Here is an 18,407-nt window from a genome sequence, read left to right on the forward strand (position 1 = left end):
AAGAGAGTTTATCTCTGAAAAAAATAGGTGATAGACAGGGGTGTACACAGGGCAAAAGAGCAAGGTTGAGGGAAGGCATCATGCCTCGTCCCAAGAGGGAAGGTCAGAGTCTCCAAGAAGAGGCAGGGGAAGGGAACGTTCTGAGTAAGCCTCTTTGCCAGCTACAGGGCAACTGACCCCGGTCATACTCCCCTGAAATGATTCTAAGTCATTAGCACCAGTCAGATTCCTTGGAATCTCGCCCATGAGTGGAGCATACCTTTCCAGGCCCCTACCTTCCCCCACAGCTCACATCATCATTCTCCCTTATCTTTCTAGAGCCAGAATCTTGGTAGCACTGTTCTTCATTAATCATTCATCAGCCAGCCCTGGTCTGCAGGGACGCCATTTCCTTCTGTAAGAACCCTCTACCCATGTACAGTCATTACTGGAAATGCACAAATTGCCACACACATTTTCATTTGCTCAAGGCGGTTGTTTTTATGAGCAGTGGTGAAAACAAAATTCCATTACGTCAAAGTTAATTCCTCTGCAGCACATCAATGGATGCTCCTCGGAGGCAATGCATTAGCCCAGCTGCAATCAGTAGCTTAGAGGGCTGACGGATTTGGAGCTTCTGTGATGCATTCGCCACTAGAATTACAGTAATGACCAATCCTTCCACTTACCTGGGGCTGCCTCTTTTGGATAAATCCCAAAATGCGTCACTGGCTACCTATATATCACTCATCCATCAGCTAAAGTAGAGAACCCATTCGGTAATCCCAGCCAGCATACGCATGTCTCCATTTGAGGCCAGAGAAATGTGGCCTGAGGGACAACCCACACAGAGCTAATCAGCTCTGACTCGCCTTCCTCCTGCATATAAATCTGGTCTTCCAGGAATTTGATTTGGTCAGAGATCTCACAGCTGCTTCCCACAGGCAGAGGCAGCTGGCAGGGTCCCACAAGGGAACATTATGGTGCCAAAACCCCAAGGAGGGGAAGGCAGGTGTTGATCAGCTAGTGCCCATCCAAGAGCCTTTGGGCTGCTCCTGTAGCAATGCAGGCATCCTATAAAAACACTTGGGGCTGCTATGGGATTGGCATCAGGAACATCCTGATGAAGCACACACAGCCTTAGGGATGGAGAAGCCCAGTAGTTCAGTGGGTTTGGAAAGGCTGTGGGAAAAGGACAGTGATGAGAAGATCACCCTTAGGGGTGGAATAAAGACATACTGGGGGAACATCGCAATGTCAGGGACTCCAAGAAAGTATTCCTCATCTCCCCAAACAAGCACTTCACTTGCAGGTAATAGAACTCCTTTAACAGGGCACAAGGTCAGTCAGTCCACAGTTAGGACCAAAATCAAAATGCAGGTATCCCTAAGACAGACAGCTCATCATTTGGGTAAATGATTCATATGGGAGCCTTTTCTGATGGGTGAGGAAGGAGAGGAAGGTGTCACTGGGAACCTCACGAGAGGAGAAGAGGGTAACAACATGGAAGGGATAAGGGGCAGCAGAAGGGGGACCACAAACACCTCATCTACTTCACAACTAAATAGAAGTTGGGAGGGCTTCCCTACTTAGAGAACTGAGAGAGTTCCTCAGATGGAGGCTTCCATGAGAGGGTGAGAGAATCCAGAAATTAAAGATTGAGGAGTTAGAAGTATCCCCTGTCATTTTTTTCCATGAATTCATTTTGAAAAAATAATTTTTTAATGTGTATTTATTTTTGAGAGAAAGAGGGTGACAGAGCACAAGTGGGAGAAGGCAGAGAAAGAGGGAGACACAGAATGCAAAGCAGGCTCCAGGCCCCAAACTGTCAGCAAAGAGCCCGATGCGGGGCTTGAAGTTACAACCGCGAGATCATGACATAGCCGAAGTCAGAGGCTCAACCAACTGAGCCACCCAGGCGCTCCTTGACGAAATAATTTTGACCCAGCAACAGCCATGCCTGCCTCTCTTACCACAGCTTAAGGAGATGTCGTGTCACTAATTTATTGTCCTGCCGGGGTAAGTTTTTGATGGCTAATAAAACTATTCAAGGACGAATGACTTAGATCCATCAAAGAAAAACTATGAAGAAGGGAAGATTGCATACTTGTCCAAAATGATCCTGATTAGCTCTCTACATGGGCTAAGGTGACCACATGCCTCTCTTCTCTTTATAAACTTGGGCAGAGTGGTCATTCAGAAAACACCTGTGGCCACTAGGCCTAATGAGACAAGGAACAGTAGAAGGTGGGTCTGATGGCTGAGAGGTCACCACATGTAGGGAACATGCAGTTGTCCAAAGTCAGAGAGAGAGAGTCTTGGGGGCACTGAGATCATTTGAAACCTATCACATAGGCTGTCTGTGACCATCAATATTAAAACATAATTGAGCGTGAATAACTGAAGGTGACCTGAACTCCAAAACCCAACAACAAAAAGAACGTTCCCAAAGGCTGTGGAATTTTAGAAGCCATTTAATTTCTTTGCAATGTTAAGGTTTGAGGTGGATTTTCCATGCCTGAATCACACTTCTCACCCTTTCCTTTGGGGATTCTCAATAGAAGGACGGTACTCACAATGGAGCTCAATGAAGAACAAAATGCAGTTTTATATAACTGCAAAAGAGCCTAGGAGCTCCACAACACAGGACTTTGGGGATAAAGCTGATTTGGAGCGCATGGCTCAGGACAGAAGACCCAAGTGGGGTCACCCACATGCTCTCAGTGCAGAGCTTGACGCCTACCTGTTTAAGCTTGTACTTCAGGAGTAAGAAATACGGTGGAATTTCATAAGAGGTCTGAGGTCTGCTTGAAAAGGGCTGGCCAACTCAAGTGACTCAATCAGTACTCTATGCATTGGCAAGCCTTTCTTGGCAGGGAGTAGATGGGACGCAGAGCTAAGAAGGGGGTAAAGAGACTGTTTAAGAGCATGTCCATACTTTCCCCTATATAAGGAGAGAGATGAGTTTTCTGCCCTCTATGAAGAGATGCTGAAACACAAGGAGAAAACACCAAAGTCATATGAACAGGAATTTGCAAGCAAGTCTATATATCCAGTGATCGCTTTGCTGAGAAATCCTTTCCAATAAGTTAAAAGCCCATATGCCTAGCTAAACAGACAATAAGGGATGAGATTCCTACCTAACTCCACAGAAAACCACCCAGGCGCAAGGTAGAGTAATAACCCACAAGTACAGGAAACAAAGGACAGCCAAAGGGATTTGTTGCCATCCCAGGGCCTTTGAAGACTTTTAGGAAATGTTATAAATGTGCAGGGAAAGGCTATGTCTAGATTGTTTAGCAAATGGGCACTAATCATCAGGACCTAAACAGATTATCCCAGTGTGGATGGTGGAAAGCAGATGTTTAACACACCCATAGCCCATATGCAGCTGGAGAACCTTAGGCCATGGTTTAGTGCTTTGTGCAACTGACTCAGGAGAATATGATGCCCAGAAAAGATGCTGACTGCCTAGAATAGGTTCTAGGGCTTGGCTCATTGACCAGTTGTCTGAGAATGGAGGTGTCCTTGGATTGCATGCTATGCCCTCTCTGTTCTGGACATAACAGAAATAAAGAAGAGTTGAATGACACAAAGACTGATATCTACCGCCTTTTTCTTGTGCCTTTGTTGGAATGAATAACAAAATCAGACTCCTCACGCGTTCTGGGTGCCAAGATGGGAGAATTCCATGAGGTCTTTAGGTGATTTTTTGAAGAGGATAGCTAAAGCATAGACAGTTGACCAAACTAGGGAAGAAGGAAGAAAAGAGAGAGACAACAAAACCCATTTGGCCTAAAAGTTCCATCCTCATTTCCTCAAGGTTTCAAAGGTGTCTCAAGGCACCTTGAGGGATAAGAGGGGTGGATCAGGCAAGGTTTCACACCTACTTCGATCACAGCCATTCAATTTCAGTTTTGTATATTGGAATTTTTGTACCATACTTCATTTGACCAACAGGGAAAGTCTTTTGCCTTAGGAAGGTGAAAATAATTTTTTTTAAGGTTTAATACCACTGCTCTGCTCTAGAAAGGATAAAGAATAGGAATTCCTAAAATAACATGGAACAAAACTCTTGGCCTCTAGTGTATCCAATTATATAAATTGACTGAAGCATAACTGGAATTAAACCTGCCAGCTTCTGGATGATTTATCCTTTCCTCTCCTTCCCATGGTCCAACCATCCCAAGATCCTATAAAGGAAAAGAGCCCTGATCTCAGAAATGAAAGCTGTAAAGTACAGGTGGGCTCTTTTGTTTACTAGAGATGTAACCTGTGCTAATCACCCAGGCTTCAGGCCTCTATTTTCTTGACTGTAAAAAGACATTACGATTCACACCCTCCCTACTTCACAGGGTTGTGGAGATAATTTATGTGAGAGAAACTTTTCCCTTGAAAGAGCATTATGCAAATGTGTGTTTGTTATTTCTGCGTATCTTGAAGCACCAATGCATTTTCCAGTACATATTTCAGTCAATGAATTACTTGTTCATATCAACCCAAACTTCTGCCACCTGCAGACAGGCAAGAGTGGGTAAATGAGTAAGACTCTTAAGTTTGGGTAATAAGTTTCAGGGAAGTCACAGGATAAAGAATTCGGGAATCCCAGGGTGGATGCCACAGCCCCATGTCAGTGAATGCCTTCCACTGGCCCTCTGCTTGGCCTACAGACCACGTCAGTCAGAATTAGAAAAGGAGCCCCCAGCAGCCCTCTGAGGGGACCTGGCCAGGGGATGTGCTCATTGCTGAGTTCTAGATGCAGTAGCCACACTACCACACTCCTGCTTCCTCTTATCACTCTGCTCCAGGTACATGCCCCAGAGTCAATGAGGGTCCCAGCAACTGGCTGCACCCTGTCCATTCTGGCTCACCACCCCATACTTTAACAGAACGGTGGAAAGAAGAGATGATGTGGGTGGGAGGCAGGACAGCCCAGAGGCTATGCTGAGACCATTGGCCATGAGGTTCCAGAAGGAAAACAGATGAATGATTTTAGCTAGGATCAGAAAAGAAAGAAAGAAACCACCATATTGCCATCCTGAATTTTCAAAAGCGAGAATAAAATCCTTACACCGTTCTTACATATGCAAATACCAAGACAGCAGCGATCTGGATTAGCAGACTACAGCAATGCCCCCTTTCAGGCCTCCCAACAATCTCTTAAGCATCAGAAACCCCAGCACCAGGTTAGCAAACCCCCTTGTTCACTAGCGCTACTGATGGCTCCACAATGACTGCAGATTTAACCATGAAGATGCCACAAAATGCTGCAAACAGACTGTTTTTAAACCATAAATTAAACCCAGGCATAAACAAAAAGTGTTACTTCACAATGGAGAAGTACATGTGACATTTTCAAATGCTATGCCCCAGCATCTGTTTATCTTATAAATCACTGTCCTCATCCTAATGAATGACAATGAGAAGTAAACATGTTCACAGAAAGAACCAATCTCAAGATTGTAAAACTGGAACCAGATCACTGAAGAGCAAGCAGGGTAACAATAAAGTAAAAAGAAAAACAATCGGACTGCATAGGAAAGTGCTCTGTTGTGCTTTGCATAGGGAAATGGTCACAGGAAACCATGAAAATTTAAAAACAAATCAGAATGTATTCATAATTATACTTGACCTTTAAAAAATGCCTTGCCATTTTCAAAGCCCCTTCACACAACCTGATCAAATTGGATGCTCACAAAACCCTAGGAAATAGGCAACACAGAGCCCGTTCCTGTCTGACTGATGGCGAACTAAAGTCTAAAGAGGTTAAGGGACTTGTCCACTATCATCCAGCTGGTAAGTAGCAAACCCCAGTTTCCAGATCTCTCTGCTATGTGAAACCTTACAAGAGCTAAGTAACCACAAATAAATATCTCACAGGAAGCATTAGATTGTCCAGCTTCTCAAAATGAAAGATCAGAAATCAACTGGCCTATGTCATGGGTCAAGAAATGCAGCGTCACTATGCGGGGGGGGGGCATCGCCTTAGCATGTCCACATTGCAAGCCCATCTACAGGTCCCTTCTCACTCACCCATTTTTTTCCTACAAACGTACTGAAGCATAAAGATGCGAGAGGATGGGCCCAGGATGAACTAAAAAATTCCACTGCCAGTTCCAGTGCCAACAAACAGCATCACTGAGTGTCTACCAGACATCACAACATTGAGGAGATGGAGGGAGGGTGCACAAAATGAACAGAACATGTGGTCCTGCCCTGGGCAAGCCAGTTGAAACCGCTCCCCCAGTGCAAACATAGTATGCTAACAGAATCAAGGTCATCCTCACTTTCTTTTATGGAATCTGGGAGTGCCATGCCTAGAAGATCCACTTCTCATCGACCATTGCTCAATTTCTTATGAGTCATGGCTCATCCTCGAGCCATTCTTTAACCCACTTCAAGCTTTGCTCAGCGAATGAAGAGGATCCATTTTGAAAACCCCTGTGCCAGTTTTGGGGGTTGCTAGCTCTCAAATCCATGCGAGCTACCTACCATTTTGGCCAGGTCTTTTCTTGTGTGTGTTTTGTGTCTTTGCCTGGATGTACAATGTCATTAAAATATTCATAATCATAGAGGGAGGTAGACCCCACCAAGGACATGTTAAGGGGATGCCTCCCCCCATCGTGACGCTGCACTTCTTGACCCTTGACATAGGCCAAACAAGAAACTTTGCCTTTATTATTTAACTTACTATCCCAGCATACAAGGAAACCAGAGCATAGTGCTGCAAATGCCAAGCTCGTTGATGAAATGGTTTTTACAGCCAAGAGGTGAGTGGGCTATCTAGGCTCAGAGACAATACGTTTGTAGCAATAACACTTTACTAGACAATGAGTCAGCAAACTGCACTGAAGGCTTGTTTCATTTGCTCTGAGAAAGACTGGTCTTCCCACCGCACCACTTTTCTAAGTTACAATCTGGGAGAATGTTTTCTTTTCCAGTTCTCAAAAAATACCACTCTGATTTGGGGTGAAACACAGCCCTAAGCCTTATGAGGAAAATGGAGACTAATAAAATGCAATGTGACATCCTAGAGGAAACTTCAGCCCACCCAGCCAAGTACCGAAAGCCAAAAACTTCTAGCCCAGGCTGGGAAGGGACCCAGGGTCTTGCTCTATGAAAACAATATCAAAATCTATCAACACAGTTCCAGCCAGGACCCCTCACTCCTGAGATGGATCAAGGCTAATTAAGTTGCCAGATGGACTAACCATGTTAAACACTTTAAAAGACTGGTTTTCGGGTGGTGCAGTCGGTTAAGCGTCCGACTTCAGCCAGGTCACGATCTCGCGGTCCGTGAGTTCGAGCCCCGCGTCGGGCTCTGGGCTGATGGCTCGGAGCCTGGAGCCTGTTTCCAATTCTGTGTCTCCCTCTCTCTCTGCCCCTCCCCCGTTCATGCTCTGTCTCTCTCTGTCCCAAAAATAAAATAAAAAACGTTGAAAAAAAAAATTTTTTTAAAAAGACTGGTTTTCACTCACTGAAATAGCCAGCCCTCCCCCTGTTCTGGATACAGGCATAAATGCTCCCAACCTTCCTGGAATGTTCAGCAACTCCCGGAAAGGAAGGGGACAGAATGCTTGCTAAGTATGAGTAGGGAACTAGAGTGTTCTCTTAAGGCAGGGTTTCTCAGCAGTGGCACTGTTGACATCTTGGGTTGTGGGGGCATACTGTTTTTTTAGGTCTGCTGTAAAAAAACTACCATAAACCGCATGGCTTAAAACAACCAAAATTTCTTCTCTCATAGACCTGGAGGCCAGAAGTTCAAAATCAAGGTGTTACAGCGTTGGTTCTTCCTAAGGGCTGTGAAAGAGAATCTGTTCCGTGACTCTCTCCTAGCTTCTGGTGATGACCTGTGATCCCTGGCATTCCTCGGCTTGTTGATGCACAGAAGTGCATCATTCCACTCTCTGCCTCCATCTTCTCAAGTTTCTTCATGTGTCCCTATGTCTTCATAGGGCCATCCTCTTATAAGGACACCAGTCACGCTGGATTAGGGGTTCACCTACTTATCTTAACTACTTACATGGGCAACCACTCTCTTATCAAATACAGTCACATTCTGCGGTACTCAGGGATTAGGACTTCAGTATTCTCTTTGGAAGGACACGGTTCAGCCAATAACAGGAGAGTGTCCTGGGCATTGCAGGATGTCTAGCAGCATCCCTGGCTTCTACCCAGTAGATGACATTAGCACCCTTCCAGTCATGACAATCAAAAATGTCTCCAGACGTTGTCAAATGTCCCCTGGGGGCAAAATTACCTCTGGCTGAGAAACATTCTCCTAGGAATTTGGCTCAAATATAAAAGTTTACATTCTGATGCTGTTTTAATTACTTGTCCTGTGACCTTGAACAATGTGATGAAACTCTCTCTTCACTTTTGTCACTTATCTCATGGAGTTGAGGTGTTGTTGGGGCTTACATGAGATACTGTGTGAAAGCATATGTTGCACAATAGGACCCAATAAGTGACAGCCATTATCTTTCATAGATGAGGGAAGCTCCCTTTGCAAGACCCTCCATAGGTCTCAGGATTTACTACACTGATACTGAACTCTGGCCTCTGTGCCTGAGACCCCGAGAAGGCACAGGAACTTTCCAAGTCTTCTCTACATCTTCTTCTGGGGCCAGACGGTTCCCTTACCACCCAGCCCATTCCCTCCCAGCATCTGTGACTGCAACACTGAAGCTGCAGATAGCCATATATCAGAGCCAGGGAAGGGGAAACTCTGGGTATGATGAGAATGTTAATGTGGCTGCATTGCACCATGGCCAGTATCAGTCCAACTGAATGCTGTAGAAAATCTACTGGAGGAGACAGGGTTGGAGAAGATGAGGAAATCTGACTCTTGGATGTTGGTTATGACATAACTTTGGAGGCCTTACCTCCCTTTCACGAAATTATAATCTGAGATCCCATGCCAGGTGTTGAGGAAAATAATGTATCTTCTTTAAATGTCTATCTCATATCCTCAAAAAAAAAAAGTGCCTGTCACATGCTAGGAGGTCAATAAAAGTGTGTGTTTATTAAACGTGCCTCCTCTGGGTCCCCAAGCTCTTTAGCCTTCAAGATGGCATTTTTCTTTAAAGCTTTAATACAAATAATCCAAGCCCACGTCCCCATGGATTTTGGGGAATCCCTTATTTTTTTCATATTTACTCTCATGAACATTCCCAAAGAATTTTAACGTGTCCCACAGATCCATCCTGGTGGACATGAAACTCTTCCATCCATCATTATCCAGGTTGCCTCTTGCCATCTTTTAATTGGCTTATTGTCCCTCGCTCCATATAATTTCAACTCAAGTGTGAATGCCCACCCCAGCTCCCCAACGCGCTGCTAAGAGCAGGTGGACAGCATGTAAAAGATCCATTAACAAGACTCTGAGAGACCAAGTAACTACACAAGTTGCTTTCATCTGCTGCTCCAGTGTGGATACTCTCAGGGTCCCTGGCCCATACTTGACTCCATATCCCTGCCTATTTCCCCACGGGCTTCTATGTATTGGGATAAGGGGAAGGTGGCACCTTAACCTTCCCATAAGAATCTCTGGGCCTTTTTCTGCCTGAGGACTTGGCCCCATTCGGTTCCACACCAGGGAATGACAGGAAAGTCCTCTCTCCCCGTATCATTTTCCACCCCATGACAACTGACAGTGGAAACATTGTCCCCTTCAGGAACAAGGTGCAATTTGGCCTCTATTGCCCCCCAAAGCAATCACTATATTTATACCAGCAATTTCTAAAATGTGGGTTTATTTGATCTCAAATAAGACCAATGAGGGACATCACTACCACAGCCAGGTAACACTGTGGTAAGCCCAGTCCCCACAATTTGCAAAGTCATTCCTCTGGTCCAGCTTAATAGTCCTCATGGCACAGTCCTGCCCTCAGTGAACAAATCTGGGTGAAAAAGACATCCATATCTCCCAAGAAAAAATGAAAACTTTCCAACACAGCACATATCCACATTTAAGTGGGAAAAATATATACACTCAACGTGTGTACTAGACAGAAGACTTAACTTGTAGCCATTTATATTTGAATTACTTTATTAGTTCAGATCTCCCTCAACACATTGGTAGATTTGTGCCTTATTGTGCCTGATTAAAAGGACTTATTTGTGCCTTATTTGCCTGATTAAAAGGACTTACCCAAAAGAAGTTCCTAAACCATAAAAGTATGTTGAACATTTTATTTGGTTACCGAACAGGATCCAAAACTCCTTCCCAGTTTAGAGGATCCCCCTTGTGCAGGTCCTCAGAAGCGAAATGTGGCTGATTCTCATCCTCTCCACACATTGGCAACCAAACCAAGGACACACACAAGACCAGGGCTGCCACCATGTTTGTTTTTACGCCACTCTGCTCCAGGTGTGCCCTGCATATTGGAGTCATCCTTGATTTGCGTATTTATTATAACAATATTCTGACAGAGGAATTTACATAAAGGTTCCATTTAGGCCAGTGGCAGTCCTGGTCTAGCCCCAACTAATACTTTAGATCATGAGAAAGTGGTACAAAATCCAAAGTTCAGAGAGATTAGCTCTGTGGCGGATGGAGAGTTGGATAGCCCTGGAACCCATATCCAATGGCTAGAGTCATGGTGACAATGTCCACTGGCAGCCATAGGTAGTGGCAACAGCATTGTACATCAGTGACGATGCCCATACCGTGGCCCAAATGTTCATCCTGCTGAGCCTCCATTGATTACTGTCCCTTTCCCACACCTGGTTTTCCAGCCTCCCCATCAATTCTGTGGGTTAGTCAGGACACTTCCAACTCCATGCCTGTACTACACAGCTAGACATAGCTTCAGAAAGAACTCATAAAGTCATGATCATGAAAACTGCCCAGCAATCATAATTTTTCCACAGTAAATTTGTTTCCCCACTTTTTAAGATACCATTTCACACCTTTTTCTCCCTCCTCAATAAGTCTATTATCCCCTCTGATAGCTCCTCTCCCTATCCTCATTTTTTGCTGATAACTTCACACTTCATTTCACCAAAAAAATAGAAGCAAATGAGAAACCTCTGTACACACCTGCTCTCCCTTCCCCCTGTCGAAATGAGTGGACCATTCCTGGTCCTGTCTCAGCAGCCCTTCACTTGTGAGGCAACACTCTTCGCTACTCACCTCCATGAAGGACTCTACTCCTGCAGTCATGGCCTCTCTCTCCCACATCGCCTACAGGGTATCATATGTCAATCAGCAGCATCATAACCTGCTGATGGAAACAATGCTTCCATTAGATTAAAAAAAATTTTTAACGTACCCTTCAGCCCATCAGCAATACCCTACTCCAAATCCTGATGGGGCACTGTACTCCAGAAGGGCAAGATTATAGATATGCTTATATTGGACACCCTCCCATCGTGGAGGGGCTCAATTTGTTCTCACCAAAATAGACACTGACTTGTAAATGTGAATTTGCTTTCTCTGCATCATCCAACATGATTCTGCCAGGAGATCCATCAGTGGACTTACTATATGCCTATACACAATTATATCCCATAGAACATATTTTCTGACCAATGGTTTCACTTTATAGGAAAAGAAGTAAGCCAATCTGGCTGATGTCTGTGGAATTCAATGGTACTATAACACACCCCATCGCCCAAAGACAGCTATGTAATGGTGCAATAGCCCACTAAATCCTCAATTACCATGCTGGCTTGGAAACAAAACTCTGTGATAGGGGTGCAGCCCTGTAGGATGCTGTCTGTACTCTGAACCAGTGATCAATATATAGCCCTCTAATATGTGTATGTTTCCTAACACCACTAAACAATTAACTCAATTCTGACACTCTATGCCTGGAGATAGCATCAGATCCGAAAAATTAAGGACTTAGTCTGATAAGACTGGATTGAAAGTAAAAACTGTTGCCTGGTTTCTGACCCACCAGCTATAGATTGGAGGTTCCCACACCTTCCTTGGGTTTGATTAACTTGCCAGAGCAGCTCACAGAACTCAGGAAAACAACCAGATTACCAGTTTGTTATAAAAGGTTACAACTCAGGAACAGCCAGGTAGAAGGGATGTGTAGCACAAGATATGAAGAAAATACACAGATCTTCCATGCTTTCTGCACGCATCATTCTCCTAGGTGCTCCACGTGTTCACCAACGTGGAAGTTCTCCAAACCTCCTTCTGGAGGCTTCATTACATAGGCATAATTGACTAAACCGTTGGCCACTGATGTTTGATTTGATCTCCAGTTCCTTTCTTCTCTTTAGAGGGAGGGAGTAGGGCTAAATTTCTGAATCTTTAGTCACAGGATTGGGTCCCCTGGCAACCAGCCCCCATCCCTAGGTTACCTAGGGACTGTCCTGAGGGTAGCTCATTTACATAACAAAAGACACTGTTATTGCTTAGGAAACTCCAAGGGTTTTAAGAGCTCTGTGCCAAGAATAGGACAAAAACAGATATATATTTCTTATTATAAATCACAATATCACAAGTCCTATGTCCACTGTAGCCAAATACACAAGGCAATGAACCAGGGTTAGAAGAGGTCCAACAAAAGTGGCTCTGTCCAACAGTAATAGCTCTGTCCAGCAACAGCTGAGTCTAGCAATGGCAGTGATGTCCTGAAGCGATGGTCCCACATCCTGGACTGACTGCTGACAAGCCACTCTTGGTGTCTGCCCATTTTCCAGTCTGAATTCTTCAGCTTTCCCTGTCCATTCTGTGTGCTGATATCCTTCCATTATCCTCCCCCAAAATTCACTTTCAGCCTAAGATATTCAGTCTTGGTTTCTTTTTCTTGAAACCAAAAGCACACAGACTGTCACAGAAGGTGCTGCACAGAGATCATTCAGAAACTGCTTGCAATCCCCAAAACAGTAGTTTCCCGGCTTTAAAAAATTAAACATTCAATCTCCAACAGGCGAATGTGAGAATGAATGAATTTCAGCTCTCAGCTCCCCTGAGTAGGTGACCAGCTGTTGAGAACCCCACTTGGTAAACCTGAGCTCCTAATTTTTTATACTGCTTGACCTGTACATCTCGCCAGCACTAAAATGATTCATGGGACCAATCACTGGCAGAAAAAAAGTAGGGGATTTGGACATATTGGGGTGTTCTATTTGGGGGCTATGGAGCAGATGAATGATGGGGCTGCTCTGGTTCCTAAACCATTTCTTGATTATAAGAAATTCTTAGATGAAAAGTCATATTTTAAAAATTGTGATACAAGTCGATATCATGCCTTTCGATCATACTTGAAACCTTCGGAAGGCTGCTAGGATGAAAGACACAACCATAAAACTTAGCCATCCATTTGCACTTATTATTGGAACTTATTAGTTCTTATTAGAACTTCTTATTGGTTCTTATTAGAACCTCCCCCACCTCCTCACCACCTCCACTGCAAAACAGAAGATAAATTACAACATATCTTCCAAAGAGCATGGGATCCCAAGCCATATTACCTACCGCTGGGCAATCTTTGCAGGATAAATCCCTTTGGGGTGCATTTGGAACAAATGCCAAAGGAAATTTTCGATAGGCATTCTTTGCTCCCTCCCCCCGGAATATCCATGAACATGGCCTTTTCTGGCATTCCTAGCATGCCTCCTACTGTGATATCTTAAATTCACGGCATGTTTTAAAATACAGATTTTATCAGTGCTCAGATATGGTGAGGACCACAGATCAGATTAGAACCAATGAAAAAATAGTTTGTCACTCACAGTTCCCAAGAGGAGGGAGTATACCACACCCTGCAGGGCCATGCATAGAAGCACCAGGGTCAGTCAGGAGGAAGAAAGATCAAGATGAGAATGTGGGTAAGAACCTTCATTGTGGCTTCCACACAAAAAGCAGAGCAGGACAAGGTAAGCGGGTTTAGGACTGGCTACTTTGAATAATTTCAGCAAGCTCTGGAGATAGGGGCTTTCTCTAGTTGTCTGGTACCTGGCTCTGGGATGATTAGGACAGAGGAGTAATGCCTCCTATAAGGTAAGGGCTAGATAGAAGAGGTAGCTTGGAGTATGGGTGTTGGATTGGTTAGTTTTCACATGAGAGGCATGTTCCTGGGTGGGGCGTTTGGTGCCCCTAAGAATTGGCTAGCCCTGGAAAAGGCAGTTTCCCTCAGGCAGTGAGGTCCTCCCCGAGGCTCCCCAGATGCAAGAGCATCAAGAATGCAGAAAATGGGGGCGCCTGGGTGGCTCAGTCGGTTAAGCGTCCGACTTCGGCTCAGGTCATGATCTTGTGGTGCGTGAGTTCGAGCCCCACATCGGGCTCTGTGCTGGCAGCTCAGAGCCTGGAGCCTGTTTCAGATTCTGTGTCTCCCTCTTTCTCTCTGACCCTCCCCCGTTCATCTTCTGTCTCTCTCGGTCTCAAAAGTAAATAAACGTTAAAAAAAATTAAAAAAAAAAAAAAAAGAATGCAGAAAATGAGGGCACATGGATGGCTCAGTCAGTAGAGCATGAAACTCTTGGTTTCAGCTCAGGTCATGATCTTGCAGTTGGTGGGTTTGAGTCCCACATCAGTGCAGATCCTGCTTGGGATTCTCTCTCTCTCTCCCACTCTCTTGCCCCTCCCCTCTTCGTTCATTCTTGCTGTCTCTAAAAATAAATAAATAAACTTTTAAAAAGGCAGAAAACGGAAATACTGCTAATACAGAGAATGACAATGCAAATTCCAGATGAATCATCTAACTGGAGGCAAATCTTATTCACGATCACTTTGGTGATAAGTCCTATGACTTTTAAGATTCCTTCAGTTGCAAGTGACCAAAAAAAAAAAAAAAATCATTCTGGCTCAAACAGGAAAAAGGGATGTGTTGGCTCATATGTCTCAAAATCCAAGGGTATGACTGGCTTTTGCAATTGTTTAATCCAAATATCAGGCTCTGTGCTTTTTCAGGCTATCCTCACTGGGCTTCCCTCACCGTACAGCTCAACCAAACTGCATGGAGCATACATCTTTTGTGGTTACCACTGAATTCAGGGGATGACAGACAAGGCCACTTGCCCAGAAGTTCCAGCACATGTTATCTTGATTCCCATTGGCCATGACTGGACATCCCCATGACTGAACCAATCACTGTGGCCAGGAGATGGCAAATGGCCTGCTGGATTAAGCCAATCAGAGTATAGGCTTGGAGCCAGGGTGGACCCATTCAAAGGAAACCACATAGTTGGGAAAGGAGGAGAGGTGGTTTCCTAAAGGAAATATGAATAGCTGTTTCCAGCAGGAGAGGTAACTGATGATGAATTTCAAACACACAGTCTACCAAAAATATGTGGCTTTGTATTAAAATTCTCAATATTAATTTTCTACACATGCAGTACTATGTAGAAAGAAAAGAAAGAAAGAAAGAAAGAAAGAAAGAAAGAAAGAAAGAAAGAAAGAAAGAAAGAAAGAAAGGGAAAGAAAGAAGGAAAGGGAAAGGCTCATGGGGCACCTGGGTGGCTCAGTCGGTTGAGTGCCCAACTTTGACTCAGGTCATGATCTCACAGTTCGTGAGTTTGAGCCCTGCATCAGACTGTGCTGACAGCTCAGAGCCTGGAGGCTGCTTTGGATTCTCCCTCTCTCTCTACCCTCCTCCGCTTGTGCTCTGCCCCTCTCTCTCTCTCAAAAATAAAATAAACATTAAAAATACATATGTATATTTTAAAAAGCAGAAAGAAATTACCAACAAGAAACTTCCTATCTTAACCATACCCATCCTTGGCCTCACTTTCCTCTTAGCATTGACAATGTTGACTGGCTCTCTTGCTGTATTTTAACAGGAGACTTAAAGTGGTTGTGGGGTAGGGGCGCCTGGGTGGCGCAGTCGGTTAAGCGTCCGACTTCAGCCAGGTCACGATCTCACGGTCCGTGAGTTCGAGCCCCGCGTCAGGCTCTGAGCTGATGGCTCGGAGCCTGGAGCCTGTTTCCGATTCTGTGTCTCCCTCTCTCTCTGTCCCTCCCTTGTTCATGCTCTGTCTCTCTCTGTCCCAAAAATAAATAAACGTTGAAAAAAAAAAATTTAAAGTGGTTGTGGGGTAAAATGATGAAGAGAAAGTCAAGCAAATCTCCCCCTCCTTCAACCAAAAGCGATGACCTACCTCACAACCAGAAGATGTAACAGGGGGCATTCCTGCGGTGCTACTCTTTGCTACCCAGTACACTGCTTCCCCGTCTCCTTCCCTAGCCAGGTCTCCCTAGCCTTGTCCAGAGAGAAGTCTGGCCCCTCATCAAAGCTGGGGATCAGTGTGGGGGGCAGAGGAAGCAGTACATGTGATTTCTTTTACTTATACAGAGTTATTAAATTCATATAAAAAGTAAAGTTAAGTGCATGACTTGACATTGAATGTTATTGGTCTATAGCTATGGCATTGAAACGTTATAAGTCAGAATCACCCAGAGGACTTGCTAAAAAGAGATTAGCACCCACCCCCATGGGTGCTGATCCAGGAGGTTTGGGTTGGGGCCTGAAGATTAGAATCACTAACAAGTTCTCAGGTGCCACTGACGCAGATGTTCAGGGGACCACCCTTTGAGAACCACTGGTACCGATGGCTGATTGTGTTAAAAAAAAAAAAAAAAAAAAAAAACAAGGTTCTAGGGGCACTTGGGTGGCTCAGTCGGTTGAGCATCTGACTTCGGGTCAGGTCATGATCTCACAGTTCATGATTTCAAGCCCCAGGTCGGGCTCTGTGCTGTCAGTGTGGAGCCTGCTTCAGATCCTCTGTCCCCCTCTCTCCCTGTCCCTCCCCCACTTGCGCTCTCTCAAAAATAAATAAACATTTTCAAAAAATAAGGTTCTAAAATGCCATTCTAGCTTATAGAACTTTAAATCTGGCTTTTTGGGTGGTTAAGAAAAGGCTTTACTGTAAAGCAAAACCCATGCTGCTTGGTTTTGAGACAGCAAGAGAGGAGACATAAGAAGTCACTACCTCCCTTTACTCCTAGATGCTGAACCAGGCAAGATCTGTCATGTGATAATGCTTTTAAGACACACAGCATTGAGGGTAAGAGTACAGACATAGATACTGTCTCCCAACATCCCAGGAAATAGGTCAGGGGAAGAGGGTACCTCTCTATCGTTTCCAGGGCAATCAATAAAAGTTAACATGGCTGGCTTTGAACCCAGGGCCTTGAGAGCTCAGATTTACAATTATACTAATGGGAAGGAAACAGAACCTGGTAAAATGTTGAGACTTTCTTCTTTCTTCTTTCTTCTTTCTTTGTGAAACTTCTAAGACCTGTTTTATGCTCTGGCTGACCTGGCTCATTACAGTGCCCAATAGGTCCCTACATGCCATCAGTCTAAAAAGAACTCTTGTTGGAAAAGTCCACAATTCATTCCTGCAATGAATTCCCCCTTTTGCTGGACTTGTGTTGCATGAAAAGTAATCCTCTTCCACTGAGCATCACTGTGTTTCCAATTGAGAAAGTCTCCAAGGAAAAGAACAAGAAATTTTACCATCCATGGGGGAAGAAAAAAGGCAATATGTTTTTGCACACACATATGGTTTCTATAATAGTTTTATAAAAATTGACTTTGACCTAGCTCTCTGATAGAGACAGCCTGATTGAGGATGACAGGCCCAGAGAACCCGCCCCTGTCCGCAGGCAAGGAATGCCTGGGCTTGATTTGTGGCCCTGAATGGGAGCCTGTGCTGTGTGAGGTGATTTTTACACACTTCTGCTTTGCTGACCGACCTCTTCTAAGCTGCTTTCCCTGCACGCCAATCAGCTTCATATGTTTCCAAACAGGATGGTGGACTGGAATCCATAAATAATGAGCATCGCAGGAAAAATCATCTCCCTAAAATAGAACCCAGAAATTTGTGCCCACATAACAGAGCTGTCACAGGGGCCTGTGGTATCTCCTTCTAAAACAACATGGCCGCCATTGAAGCCTCCATGGCCACCGGGCCACACATCAGAACCTAACACACAAATCTCCCTAAAACCAATTTGGAAGAGTTGAGTATACTCTTTCTGTCTCCCATCTCCCTAAGCCTACCAAGCCCAGGGTAGAGACCTGGGCTACGGGAGGAAAGCCTCCATACACTTGAGGGAAGGTGGGTCAAAACCCTGAGCTGGCTTATTTTAGTCCCCCCCATCTCTGCACCTTGGGCCTCCAGGAGACCCTTGAAGGAGACCAGAGCACGCCCAAAAGAGTGAAAGGAATGTTTGGCAAGAGGGAACTTTTCTACCTCAGAAGCCTTCTTCCATTTCTGACCCTGGTTTCTGCACACCACCCAATCTGCCATCTTTCAGACCCTGAAGACACTAAGCCTTGGGGCTTCACTTACTTTTCCCTCGTACCTGAAATGCTCTTTCCTCCAGCTCTGTGCCTGACAGCCTCCTTCTCATTGTCATTCACCTTCCAGAGAGGCTGCCTCTCCACACCATTCTACCCCCAAACCCTGTTCGAGTTCCTTCACAGCACATAACCCTACCCAGAAGTATGTGTTTGCCT

General features: G+C 44.7%; 1 long non-coding RNA gene across 2 annotated transcripts in view; it reads right to left on the bottom strand.

Moving 5' to 3' along the window:
• Positions 1 to 18,407, bottom strand: part of LOC131495597 (uncharacterized) — a 270,012-nt gene that overhangs the window by 180,529 nt on the left and 71,076 nt on the right. The window contains exon 3 of one of the 2 annotated variants that reach the window (XR_009254009.1): positions 11,117 to 11,207. This is a non-coding gene — a long non-coding RNA (uncharacterized LOC131495597). The remainder of the gene's footprint in view (positions 1 to 11,116; positions 11,208 to 18,407) is intronic. The other variant, XR_009254010.1, reaches the window with a different exon arrangement.

The sequence above is a fragment of the Neofelis nebulosa genome, chromosome 15, assembly GCF_028018385.1.
Source record: "Neofelis nebulosa isolate mNeoNeb1 chromosome 15, mNeoNeb1.pri, whole genome shotgun sequence".
NCBI lineage: Eukaryota > Metazoa > Chordata > Mammalia > Carnivora > Felidae > Neofelis > Neofelis nebulosa.